This window comes from Corvus cornix, chromosome 6 (assembly GCF_000738735.6).
Source record: "Corvus cornix cornix isolate S_Up_H32 chromosome 6, ASM73873v5, whole genome shotgun sequence".
Lineage (NCBI taxonomy): Eukaryota > Metazoa > Chordata > Aves > Passeriformes > Corvidae > Corvus > Corvus cornix.
In genome coordinates this window covers 2944610-2955226 of record NC_046336.1, presented here as the reverse complement: position 1 = coordinate 2955226, position 10617 = coordinate 2944610, and positions in this window count along the sequence as shown.

Genomic DNA, 10617 nt, shown 5'->3' with positions numbered 1-10617 from the left:
GCAATATTTCCTGGTCCACTGAACAAATTGGAATTGTCACACCACAGCAATTTTTTTTTGTTTTTCCTTTTTGGTACGTGTAATACAAGAAAGCAGATTAAAATGTTACCAAACCAAGAAGAACATTTACTATTTGAAAATGAAATATTCTGAAACTAATATTCCTTTCATGATAATGTTTTAACAGACCAGGTTGTTGACTGATGGACATTTTTTACCTCTGCTAAAATAGGTCCTGTAAAACTTTATTTTTCTTTTCAGCCAGGCCCTTGAGGACTTACAAGATGTGCATTTTAACCTAGTACAGAAGGATTTCATTAATTCTAATAAATAACACAAACACTCTCTGCAGATGAGTGCTTTTAGTAAATGAGGGTATAAGCTGCTTTCAAAGATTTCAATGAGAACTTTGCTATTGATTTAAATTATACATTGTTGTGCAAGTGCTGATGATAATGCACTCTAGGAAAGGAATAAATACCACATAACATATTCTGGATATTTAATAAAGACTTCTTAATATGTAGGTGCTCTTTGCAGCTTTGCTATTAAATCCTTCAGGGGAGGAGGATTTTCTGTGTGTAATTTAAAAGAATTTGGATCTGTAATACTGATGGCATTACAGAGATCTTTCTTCCCCATTTTTCTTCCCACATTTCAGCAGAAATATTTTGCAATAGCAATGGGAATTTAAGGGTATCACTTCTTCTGTTATACCCCAAGAATGTTGTTTCAATAGATGGGTTTGGATTAAATTTACTTTATAATGTAGTGAATAAAGCCTGTGAACTATGAAGGTAAAACATCGTGCCTTTTAAAAGCAGAATTGCAGTTTATGGCTGTTAAATGAGAACCAGCAGATGCTGTCAAGAACAGTTCCTCTTTCCATCCTGTTTTCCAGCACAGACTCTCTGATGCCAAACTCCTCCAGGGCACATCCAGTGGGATGTGGAACAGCCTCTTTGCAGCTGGAAGTGGAGGGGCTGCTCCTAACCTTGAATTACTTCTGTCCTGAAGGCTTTGCTAATTTTCCCTTCTAGCATAAAAACCCACACAAGATGTGTGTTGGTACATTTTGATATTTCCTCTTTCTCTTTGTGCGGCTGATCCATGACCCGATGTCTCCCCTGCACTTCAGATCAGGAGCTGGGATTCAATTTGAGCTTTGTTTTTCCTAATGAGGCCAACCAAGGGCTGAGTTTTACCTGCCCAGACAACTGAGGTTAGTCCTTGGGATTGGATTATCTTGCTGAGCCTCTGTTTTTGCATGATCTGAGACTGTTGGACTCCAGGGGTGTGAGTGTGTCCAGGATCAGGAGAAGCCCAGGCTGGATCTGGACCTGCAGCTCATCATCCACAGCCCAAGGCAGGGGCTGCAAGGAGGAAAGCTGGGAGAGAGCTACATTTTGGCACATTAAATCCTCATGGAAGATGTTTCCTGAGATAAAAGTGGGGCAGGGAATGGGACAGGGGTCTCCTAGTGCATAATAAAGCTGATCCAGTCACCTGTGTGAATAAAGCAGCTGCAGAGACTGCAGGGGCAGAACCTGAGGTGAGAATGTCACTGTGATTTATGGAGTCCTGCTGCTGCAAATGACACTTTAATAGTCTCAGCAGGAATTTTTGTTGTTGTTTTGGTTGCTTTTTATGCTGCTGTGAATATGAAAGCTTGGTGCCTGGCCAAGAGACAGCAAATAAATGTGAAAAAAACCCTCATTTGAAGACTCTGTTACTTGTCTCTTGGCCACGGACAGCAGCATTTAACCTTGCTTACACTGTAACTAAATTACACTTTATTGAGCAAACTGTAAAACCAAACCAGAGAATTTTCACCAACAAGAGAGGCTGCAGCAGCACAGATGTGTCACACTCCTATTGTGTTTTAATTTCCACTTAAGATCCTGCTGTCTGGTAAAATATTACTTTTGCATTACTGCTCTTAAAAGTTCTGACAGCTAGTGATGGATTGGGGTAGAACAAAGTGTTTCAACTCAGGATATTAAAAAAAAAATCTAATTTTAACTCACTGGTTGCCCAGTATTGGATGGAAATGTAATAGGAATTGAGCTGAAATTGTGCATGTTTATGCAATGTACTTGGCTGGGATGTTATTCCAGGACCTTCAATCCCAGGTCAGCTCCAGGAAAGAATTGGGATGGACTGGCTTAGTGTGAAGCACTGTCTGAATGCCCTTAGTGTTCAAAATTAGAAATAAAAGACAGCTCAAACCAAGTTTTCTTTGTGTATTACCATATTCATCACCACATTTGCTCAATAAAACCATTGGTTATTTCATTATCTGCAGTAAAGCTGGGTTAGGACACCATCCACAAAACTGTCAGCCCCACAGCAGATCTGTGTTTTTATTCCTCATTTGAATGAGGACAGAAAAAGCAAACTCGTAGCTCTGGGTGCCTTTTGCAAGTACATTTTTTCCTGAGCTGTTTCAGAGAATGGCTTTAAGCACGCTTTAAACACCAAGACAATTTAAGACAGATGATAGGAGGCCTAAGTGGAATTTTATTCTAATTTATTAGGGTGGGTTTTTTTTATTTAATGGGATATCTTAATCTGTTTTCTATTCTCTTGCTGTTGTTTAGAAAAGCAAGACCAGCTCTGTGTTCTCAGTTCATTAGTACAATATTCGTGTGTGCTACAGGCTTAACGCTTTCCAGAGCCACAGGAGGAGGGAGAAGTAGAGACAATTCACAGGGAAGAGAATAAAGAATATTTTGAATTTGGATTAAAATGAGATGAAGAGTCAGCTAAAACAGTATTAGTACAGTTTGTTCCAGATGACAGCAATGAGGGACAAGGAGTTTGGGTGGGGGCCAAAATGTCTGGTGGGGCAGCAACAAAAACTGGAGCTGTAGCAGGGCAGGGAATAGGGAGACATGGGGCTGTTTGAGAGAGCTGCTTTGAAAGCTGGTGAGAAACATTCTCTGGAAGTTTCCTGGTACAAGTTGGGAACTGTATCGGCGAAGATACTGCTGATGTGGGGGTGTTTTTCTGTGAAGGCAGAAATATTTTCACAGCCTGGAATGTGAATTTGTGGATTTTGAGGAAATAAAGGGATGTTGAGTGGTGAAAGAGGAAGGTGCTCAATGCAAGGGAAAATGAAGCAGGTGGGGTTATCACAGATAAATATAGGTGGTGATAAGATTTATGGGCAGCTGACAAGGTAGCAGGTGGAAGGCAAAGCTTTGGTCACCCAAAGGCTGTGGCAGGGGGTGAAAATGAGCCTTGATTTAACCCAAAGGGTTGGAGAAGCAATTATTGGGTTATTCAAATGACCTGGCCCAAACGAGGAGATGTTTCCAGCAGCAGCAGAGGCGGCTGCAGGCACTGGCAGAGCTGCTGTGTCAGCAGCAGGGGCTCAGCCCTTGTTTGGGGAATTCACGGCTTCAGTTTTCTTTACAGCTCTTGGCAGCAGGCGTGAAACTTTGAGAGTGTTCATTGCCGCTCTGATGGATGGAGGAGTGAGAAGCTTCTGTACTCCAGAATTAATTTTCTGTATTCTAAGGTCTTCCAAATGCCTCTTTAGCATTTGATTGATGCGGCTGCTTTTTATGTTTGCCCAATAAAATATATTACACACACACCCCCCAGGTGTTTTCATGGCACAGGTGTCTGCCTTTCCCTGCACTGAGGTTTATTCCTTTCTCTGTGGGTATGGATTCCTGATGCTTTAGATCCTGCAGAATGGAAAAACATACACAAAGGTAATTTCGTTTATTTATTATTATATAAAAAAAGAATTTTGTGGCTACTTTATTGTAAGTACAAATTCTATTGATTTCTCTCAGGTTCTAAAGATTTGTATTTATTACAGAATCACAAAATACGCTGAGCTGGAAGGGACCCACAAGGTTCATCGAGCAGTAGCTGTTCACCCATGCTAACTTTTAAGGAACTTGTAACTTAATAACTTATTTAATGGAGCATGAGATGTGAAAATGTTGCACATTACAGACATTTCTGATAAACAAATCCTGCGTGGCACAGGGCTGCAAATAAAAACAGAGACAAAAGGATGAGAACTTTGCCTTTAGGAAGGATGGCCTTTGCCTGCTGGCGTTGGACATTGTTTTGTCTTTACTGTTTGTACTGAGCTGCTGATGTCAGGGCTGTTCTCCTCTGGTCACACAGCTCCTGTCACTGGGAACTGGCACAGATCAATGTGCTCTGAAATAACATTTTGGTTTGTGTGGCCATTAGAGACTGCTCCACGTGACACTGCCCTGGCTGTGTCCCTCTGTGCATCTGGGCACTGGCACTGCCGGGTTTCATCACAGACCTCTTGTCACAATGTCATCATCAACTCAAGGCCCAGAGAACCCCACACTGAGGCTCTGGTCACCTTTTGTTTATTATCTTTTGGCCAGGCCACTGGGAGTTTTGTTGCAGACAGAAGGGAAGTCAGTCTCCATTTTTTTGGCCTTTATTTGAGCCAAAATATCCGGGGAGCCAATGTGAGCTGGCAGGGCTCTGGTGTGCCAGTTCCAGCCCTCCCTGTTGTGGTGTGTGCAGATGATGTTTGGGATGAATGTCTGCTCCAATACAGGTGCAGAACTAAATGTTTGGCCTTTGAACTTAACAGGAATTTCTGAACTGGTAGAAATCAAGCCAGATGTTCTTTCAGAAAGTATTGCTAATGTATCTGTGATGTGTGTGGTTAAAAGAATTATGGAATTTAGCTTATTTTATGGAAGTAGAGTAACTCTTGAAGTGGGGTCAAACTTTGTTAGAGTTTTCAGCTGCAAGCAAAAAAAGTAAATGTTAGATAATGAGTGATCTCTTGACCTTAAATTTCTGTTCACCTCTAGAAGAAAGCAAAAATAATTTTACATGTTGATTAAGAAATAATCCTGCTTTATTATTTTTTTTCTTCATTCTCAGTAACTGTGTTGTGTCTTCTGAGGCCATTTCACCTTTTATTTCACCTTCACTTTGAAAGTTTCCTGAAAGATAACTTTGATCTTCCTTTTTTAGTGCTAAAGCAAACTGCAGCCCTAGAACCTTCTATAATGTGTTAGAAAGGGCTTCACGGTCATGGGAACAAAACCTGGTTATGAATGAAACCTGAAACCTTTTAATAATAAATACAGTGATTTAAAAAATTTTAGAGCCTCTGAAATGGGGGGTGGAGAGAAGATAATGTCTTTACCTTTTGTAGGTGTATTTTGTTTTACACTTTGTGTTATAGTTGGATAGGATAAATGATATTGTTTATTTTTAAGGTTTTCATGAGCTTTGCATGAGGTGTTGAATATTCAAATTCACCTGCTCATTATTTCTACACTTTTTATTTTTAAGTTACTTCCAGTCATGGCCTTTATTGAATAAATCATTAATAACAGTCTTGTGCAAGTGGGACAATAAATCACAGTTCTAGGAAGTTATAAAGGAGGGGGTTTTGTTGGTTTCTTTCTCTGTAGGTAAAATACATCAATTAATAAGCACTCTGTTGTGCTTTTCTGCTTAATGAAGAGCAACAATGTTTGATGAAACTCCAGTGAAGGGAGACAAAGGGGATTCAAGTCAAGGGGTGATGGGGAAAAGCTTTTAAGAAATAATAGTTCAAGCAATAAAATCATGCTCATAAAAATCTGAGTGCAGATAAGATTTGGTTTCTTGGGTGGGGAGCCCAGATAATGTCATACAAACATGGATTTGAAAATCCTTCAGGAAATGTTTGAATTTTTAAGTTCCTTGAGGTAGGATGTGGTTACCCACAGAGGTTGGCAGTGATGGAAGTGTCCAAGGCCAGGTTGGATGGGTGCAAAGGGATGAGCTGTAAGGGCCCTTCCCACCCAAACCTTTCCATGCTCTAAATGCTGCTCCACAGCTTTGCCATGAACCTTCTCACCGGGGAAATGAAGCTGTTCTCTCAAATGTGCCCTGACAAAGGAATGTTTTACACTTCCTGCTGGAAGCATTGCTACCACCTGGGTGGAGAACATGAAATTGGTTAATTAGTTAATGCTCTCTGGGTGTTGCTGAGCCTCGTTATTTCCCTGTGACCCCACCACCTTTGGCTGCCACCGTGTGCAGAAGTGATGGAAGCTCTGCAGCCAAGGGTTATAATTAATTAATAACATATTAAGAATACCCTTGAAAGGAATTTTTGTCATGAGAGAAGAAGCTGAGTTACCTTTTAGCTTAGAGGGAATGAATGCAGAATAGAGTGAGTCAGGGAGAATAAATAATGAGTGGATTTTGTTGAATGCTGTAGGATTTTTGTTGCTCACTGGCTTAAAAAATTCAGTGTTTCTCTGTTTTCGTTCAGCATAGTTCAGCTCCCAGCAAATACTCCTGGCTTTCTCAGAGTAGTTTCCAAGTAAGTACATCTTGCAGTGTTTTAAAACATAACTGAAGACCAATTTGATTTTATTTATGGTTACTCCATTCACAGCCTTTGTAAATAGAAACTTCATAAGGAAATCTGGAACTATTTTAATGGAACTCAGGTAATATTTGTGCTACTGCCACCTGTAGAGTTTGATTTTTTTGATTCTTTATGAAAGGAAATCTATGTCAAAATGATATTTTCAAGAGTCAGGTGCAAGTGTTGGTATCCTTGGGCATCCCAGCTCCTGAGGGCTGTGGGGGTGTTTTCCCAGCTTGGCTCTTTCACCCACTGGTACTGAGAATATTTCCTTGCCAGCCTGACTCCCAGACATCCTAAAAATGTACAGAACCAATGGCTTTCCTCACCTTATCACTGGAATTGCGTCTTCCACCCTTCTCTCGGTTTTATAAAATCTTTTCTTCCCTGAAGATCTCCAAAACTAAATTTTCTTGTCTCTTTTCACATTTCACACAGACTTTTTTTCCTCGCTTATGTCTTTTTCTCATTCTATTGATGCTTGTCAAGAGTCACATTTTGTTTTCAGAATCTTTCTTTTTATGTCTTTCTTATATCCAGATTTATTGGAAGTAGAGTAACCAGAAACAAGGATTCTGCTTGGGTTCTAAAATCACTTAACTGAATATATCTTGCCTAATTAAATGCCTCCATATGGATTTTTTCTGTCCTCACTTTTGGTGTTTGTTTGGAAAGCCGTGAGTTATATTTTATTTATTATAGGAATTTTCCTTTTATACAGGCTGGAAATTCAGTATTTGAGGTTGAGAAGTTATTGGTTAATTAAGGAGCAATTAAGAATATATATTATAATTGCAATATGTTTCTTTTGCCCGGATTATATATATATATTTATGTCTATATAAAATATTTTTATTTTATATATACTAATGCTTTTATTTACATAATTTATATATTATTTTATTATATTTTTTAATAGATGAACATATTTTTAAAGAAAATAGAAGAATAGGAGGGAGCTTTGGAACTGTTATTTTAAATTCTTGGTACTTTTTCTTTGGTTGTTGTTGTTTTTTGTTGTTTCCTAGATTTGCTTGCTTTGTGACTCAAGCTACACGTGTGTATATATATATTTATAAATATATATTCATATCTGTGCAGCAGCCCAAAGCCTGCCTGCAGCATCTCAGATTTGATGGAAAGAAATTTCAGAGATTACCAAATTTCTTTTCCCTATAAATCTTTTTATACTGTGCATAGAAAGATTTACAGTGAAAAATAGAGGCTGCACTAAAGCTGACTGCTCAGTATGGCAACCATAAAGCCTTTCAATAAAATAACTTTAGATATAATTCCTCCATGAAACAGTGAATTTAAAAGTTGATTCTGTTACTTAGGTACAGATGCAAAATAATTTCTGTGTGTATTTCTGTATGTTTTGTTCTCCAGCCTCTCATAGGTACAAGTGCCAAATCAAACAATAATATGATTTTTTTGAATGTCCAAAATCCATCTTCTCATATATGAAATATTTATATAAAATATATAGGGGTTTTTTTTTTTAATATTAATTTTTAGGAAAAAAGCACATTTTGTAGTTAGAGAATTGTTGCACCACCATATTCAGCTGCTTCGGGCTCCAAAGAGGCAGCAGATAAAGAGGCTGATAAGGACAGTAATTGTGATAAGACAGGAGATCCAGTGTTGCATCCTAAAGGAATCAAATATTAAGGAAGTGCAAGGGTTATGTGGAGCTGCCTTCAGGTTTGTAAAGCACTTGAAAGCTGGGAGGGATTGAAACGCTGAATATTTGCTGTAAATGTATATTTCCAGAGAAAAATGTAAAATTAGATAAAATTAGTTCTCCCCAACAAACTCTTGGCAGCTCCACTTGTACCAAACCAGTAGTTTCTATGTGCTTAAATAATTCACTTTTTAGGTACTGTCCCAAATAATTCCCGATTCTGTTTCCCTTTCCTTTGAATTAAACACCAAGTGGTGGTAAAAATTCAGAGTTTGGGTATAAAAGCTCCACATTTTGGTTGTTTTCCTGCAGAAAAACGCATTTTCTGGGGAAATGTAGTAATTTGCCAGGGAAAGTTTGTCACTAGGTGGCAGGATTAGACTGTGCTAGTGCCAGCACTCCTTAGGGTTTGGCCACTTCTTTCTATTCCCTAAACACCCCTTTGATTACACCCAGCATTCAAAAGCACCGAAATGTTACCGTAAATTCTAATAAATGCAATGCTTTTGAATGAGTTGGGGTTTTTTAATAGCAGCCATACCGTGCTGGACTTCAGAATCATTGTAAATATTTCATTAATGTTCACTTTGAGATCAAACCTGTTCATTTTCTGAAGAGTATTAGAAGTATTTTTCTATTCAAATTTGTAATGGTGTCTAAATAAAAACAATTTGGTTTTCCAAAGATGTCCAACATTCAGATCCTGCCTTACCCACACGTGCAGATGAGGTATTTATTGTGAAAATGGCGCGCTTTTTTGACCCTAAATGCCATTTTTCCTATGAGAATCCCCAATTCCCAGCCCAGTTAAGGATGTGACAAATTAGATTTTTCCTGTGTGGGCCAACTTGAAATCTCTCTGGCTGGGGAGATGGGGAAAAGTGGCAAAACTCTGCTGTAAGTGGCCAAGCAGTGATGGTGGCATTTGCATTCTGCTCTCCATTTATTCCATTGCAAACAATCCTGGGGTCCCAATGGAGGCTGGAATACTTTGGTGCCCAGATCTGACAGATGGAGCAGCTGTGCAGAACCTGAGGAGATTTTCTTTTGAGGGATAAAGTAAAAGTTTGGGAAACATTGGAGGGATGTCTCTGATCACTTGCTATGCGCTGAACTCTCTAGGATTTTTGAGGGAACAATTTAAATTTCATTTTCAGGGATGTACTACAGGTTGTGAGCCAAGAGTGTCTTACACACATGGATTAAAGGTCATCAGCCCTAAAGGATCCTTCACTATAGTCCAGTCATCCCTGTGTTCCCTACCAGAAAAAAAAGCACAGATTTTAAATTATAATGAAATCACTAATTCAAAACCTCCTTACATAGGTTTAAATTGAAGAAAAAAATGCTTAAGAAATGTGTTTTCTGAGCAGGCATGAGGGAAAACATATAATTCTACTTCAATACTCAGTTTAAATGATATGGACTAAAGTTATAATGTAGATTAAATTAAAGTTATAAAAGTCTCTAGAGTGCTTCCTGACATAATTTTTAAAAATGATGAATAAAATATTGCTTGATTTCCTTCTTTTTCTTTTTTAAAAGATTTTTAAAGTCTTTTTTTTCCCTCAGCCAAGTACTGGTTGTCCAAGGTAAGCAGGTGGAGAAGCATCTGTGTACTTTTATGTGGATTATCTCAGACCTTCTGGATTGAGGAAGAACATGATTATGATCCCAGGTTTCTATCAATAGAAGTCTAGACATGCACATCCTTAGAATTTTTTAGTGAGAATATATTTGCATTTCTTTTCAGGTGTCTGAGCCACAGGTCAGTGACTATTTTGCCTCGAATATGTTTTCAACAACTTCTAAAGCTGTAAAAATGGGTGCTGAAGGTGCCCAGTGGGATGAGATCACTTATTGGAGGAGTTTTCTTAGCACCAAGAGCAAGTTCTGTCAGTGGGGGACGTTCAGCAGCCAGGAGGAGAACATGAAAATCATTAACAATGAAAATTAGAAATGCCTTTTTTACCACTAATAGATATTCTTAGGCTTGAATAACATCTGCTTGGAACCAGCCAACTCATTCTCAAGTGTGTCAGGAGCCCTAGTTTTGCACAATTTTAGATAACACCTGCAATGACTTCAGGAATTAATTTTTTACCAGAAGCATTTTCATTAAATCTCCAAGTTGGAATTCCAGATTTTTCCCACAATGAAGGAGAGCTCTCCTAAAATATTAATATATGTTTTTACAGATGTTTTAAACTGATAGTGTTGTATGGAATATTTGAGATTTAGAGGCAATAAAGAAAGCTTCAGTAGATTCATTTGTTTTGAAGCAGAGCTTGCAAAGCTGAGATTTATTTCTTCATGCATTTGTTACAAACCTTCAGCTTCTCAGGTAATCAGAGCTTGGTTACAAGGATTTTTTAGTTGAGAAGTATTGGACATGTTGCTCAGACCATCCCAGGCAGCATCTCATCTCTGCCATAACCTAAACCAGGATTTTCTTTTCAAATTCTTGCACGTGGCTGCAGTGGAACAACTGTGGAGACTCCACTGCAGTAGAAGGTAAATTATTGCAGAGATTAATCACCCCTGT